Source organism: Petaurus breviceps, unplaced genomic scaffold (assembly GCF_028583685.1).
Source record: "Petaurus breviceps papuanus isolate PSGF00001 unplaced genomic scaffold, PetGlider_PUasm1.0 181, whole genome shotgun sequence".
Lineage (NCBI taxonomy): Eukaryota > Metazoa > Chordata > Mammalia > Diprotodontia > Petauridae > Petaurus > Petaurus breviceps.
The window spans coordinates 2,923,563-2,927,250 of NW_027185784.1; positions in this window are offsets into that span (position 1 = coordinate 2,923,563).

Sequence of the window (3,688 nt, forward strand, 5' to 3'; positions counted from 1 at the left end):
AGTAGAAATCTGGCTTTATATTACCTAGACAGGTGGCAAAATAGGTAGAGCTCTGGGCCTGGCTTCAGGAAGATCTGAGTTCAAATCTTGCCTCAGATCTTTCCTAGCTGTGTGACCCTGGACAAGTCTCTTTACCTCTTTTGGTATCAGTTTCTCCATCTGTAAAATGGATAATAGTAATACCTACCTCCTGGGGTTGTTGTGAGAATCAAATGAGATAAAATTTGTGACGTGCATAGAACAGTCTCTAGCACATAATAAATACTATATAAGTGCTGATTATTATCATTGTGATCATTTTGATGGTAGAGTAATTGAACTGGAGGGAACTTTGAGGAGTCAGCTGGCAAATGTTCAAGGTTCCTTTCAGATACAGATACATAAATGCAACTTGCAGGGAAGGAAAATGTTCTCATACAAAAGTGATACTATGATGCTTTCAATTTCAAACTAGCTTTTAATTGTATTTATACTGCTCAAGTCAGAATGGCCCATGGAAGAGCTGTCTGGCTCCGTAGAGACTGAACTCATGGGATTTACACACTAACCAACTCGCCTAACCATTCATATTATAGGAAAAGTTCACAATTAAGAAGGAAAACATCCATTTTTAAAGGGGAGAATGGTGCAGCATTGAGTGGATAGAATTGTATATTTCGAGTTCGTTAACTCATAGTCTATGAGTGGTTAGAACTGTACATTTTTCATTGAGAAAATGTGTTAACTGAGGAATTAAACTGATATATTAAAACATTTATTGAGAAGCAACTATGTGACTATACACAGAAATATGAAGAAAAAGTACTGTTAAGAATGCTTTTAATTTCAGAAAATAATCCAATATTTTAAGAAATGCTGAAACAAAACACCCAGAAGTATGGACTTCTTGTTTTAGGGAAATTAAGTATTTTTGTTGCTTAGAGTGCCATCTAGTGATATGTATAAGTAATAGCATCAATGATACCTGGGTGAGGCTCCCGATAAAAGTTTATACACATGCATGGGTAAGTCAAGTCTACTGAAGTTCCAGGCTCCAAGTTATAGTGTCCAATAGTTTTTATATTCACTACGTTCTGCCTGGGAGACCTAACTATGCAGAAAAAGAAACAGAAATATTAGCGGCTAAGGAATTAACCCGAATGCTCCACACACATATGCACTATTCATTTGGTTCTGTTACCCAGAGAGATTCCCTATGACCTTGTTACAAATTCAGCCTCATTTGAAAGGCACACAACATATGTCTTTTAAAATATATACATTTGAATGCAAGCTCTTGCCTTATGCCTGATTTATGCCTTTAACCTTAAAGTGTTTCTTAGCCTCTGGGATAATTTCTCCCCTAGACTACAATGCATACCTTTCCAACTCAACTCAATAGACATAGACAGTAGCATGCATATTTGATAGCAGAAGAATTAGAATTGGTACCCCTATCATGGCAACCGGAATAAAAGCATTTTATTGCAAAACTGAGGAGTCCTTAGTTTTTTCGTTTGAACCTTTCTTTTGAAATTTATATTGCAACAATTTTCTGCAGAATGACATACAATCGGCATGAAATGTAACCAAAACCATTACCAAGAAATTACTTTAGAAAACACTAGTTGGGACACCATCAATACTGAGGCATTTTAAATGCCTGGATTATATTTTTCTTAGTAGTTGTTTAAAAAAATAAAATAAGAGATACTTTGAAAATGTTGGAGAAAAAATAGAGTAGACGTTATCAATTTGATGAAATCTGGTTACACTTCCTTTTAGAAGTTTTGGATCTAACAACATTTTGAATTTGAATCCTAATAGGGCAGATGTTCCGCCCCTTAAAATGATACTGTGACTCTAAACTGTTCATACCTTTTGACCCAGAGATCTCTTTACTGGTCATACATCCCTAGAAAGTCAATGACGGAGAGCAAGATCCCAAGTATACTAAAATGTTCACAGCAGAACTTCTGGTGGTAACAAAAAAAAAACAAACCCAAAGCAAAACAAAAAACTATACAACTTCTGATTTCTCTTTCCCAACATCTTCCTTCCCCCAATACAGTAGCTCAGTGGACAGTGGCTAAGAAAATTATGGTCAGTTAATCAAAGGAATATTGTTATGCCATAGGACAACAAATAGAAAGAAGTCATAGAAACAAGCAGACTTGTCTAAAGTGATAGAGTGAAATGAAGAAAACAATATATACGGTATTTTGTTGTTGTGGTGGTTCAGTTGTGTCAGCTTCTTTAGGGTTTTCTCGGTAAAAGTACTGAAATGGTTTGCTGTTTCCTTCTCCAGCTCATTTTACAGATGAGGAAGTTGAGTTTGCCTGATGAAGTAAACAAGGTTAGGTGACTTGCCCAGGGTCACACAGCTAGTAAGGCTGGATTTGAACTCAGGTCTATGGTGATTCCAGGGTCAGCACTCTGTCCACTGTGCCACCTAGCTGCCCATACACAATACTATGGTAATGTAAATGGTTACAAGAAGAAAAGGGCACCAAAGTTGGATTGAATGCAGTTAGCAATCTTGTTCCTGGAGGAGAGAAGATAAAATATAGTTCTCTTTATTAGAGAGGTGAGGCCTACTGCTACAGAATATTTACATATGCTGTTAGACGTGGTCATTTGGTCTATCAGTGGTATAAAAATAAAAAGCATCAATAACATTTTCAAAATTATTCTGTAAAAATAGATAAGTAACCAAGTACATAAGCATTTATTAAGCATTTCTATGTGCCAGATACTATGCTGTGTTAAAAATACAAATAGAAACAGAAAGATAGTTCCTGCCCTCAAGGAGCTTACATTTTAATGAGGAAGAGAAAATCCAAGGTTTGGTGGGGAAATGAGAGATGAGTGACTTCGAACAAGTCATTTTAACTTGAGTCTCAACTTCCTTAGCTGTAATAATAATCCTTGTACTACTGGCCTCAGGATTATTTTGAGGTCACTACTTTATAAACTTTGAAGTCATGTAGATGTGTTTATTATAGTTCTTACTCCTACGAATCAAGGAACTGTAATTTCTTTGGGGTGGACCTTTTCCTCACAACTTTTCTATAGCTTGTGTTTTTAAGAGTTGCCATGGCTAAAAATGTCATTCCTGGAAGCCAGTCTGGTAATGAACTTCTTTAGTTTAGGCTGCTCTTTTGAGGATGGACAAGCAATCCATCACCAGTCTCACATTCAAAGTGTTTCCAGCTTATTGGAGCCTTCCAGAATTAGCATTCTGCTAAAGTAGCTTTGAGAATCCAGTCACCTTCACACTACAATGAGTCAGAATAGAAATAAAGTGGAAGATTATTGTAATTACAGAACAACACCACTAACGACAATAAATATAGCTGCCATTAGAATTCTGGCTCCCCTTAGGCCCACTCCCTACTTCCCAGTGGTGGAAGGGAGGGCCCTGTCAATATTCCTGACCTAGAAACTGGACAAGGCTGCTTCCATCCTTTGGATGAACAAAGAGTCTCCAAATATAATCTTTCTGTTAAGATGGAAGACCTCTAGGCCTTACCAACTGTCCTGCTGCTACGCCCTGAACATTGCCATCTGACTTGCCAAAGTACCCCTGGGTGTTGCCATTCAAACAGCTGTAGCATCCTTAGGAGTTCTAGGACTTTCCATTTGCTGCTGAATTCTCTTCTTATGGGTTGTCACCCTCAATTAGATAAAGGGCTTCTTGAGAACAGGT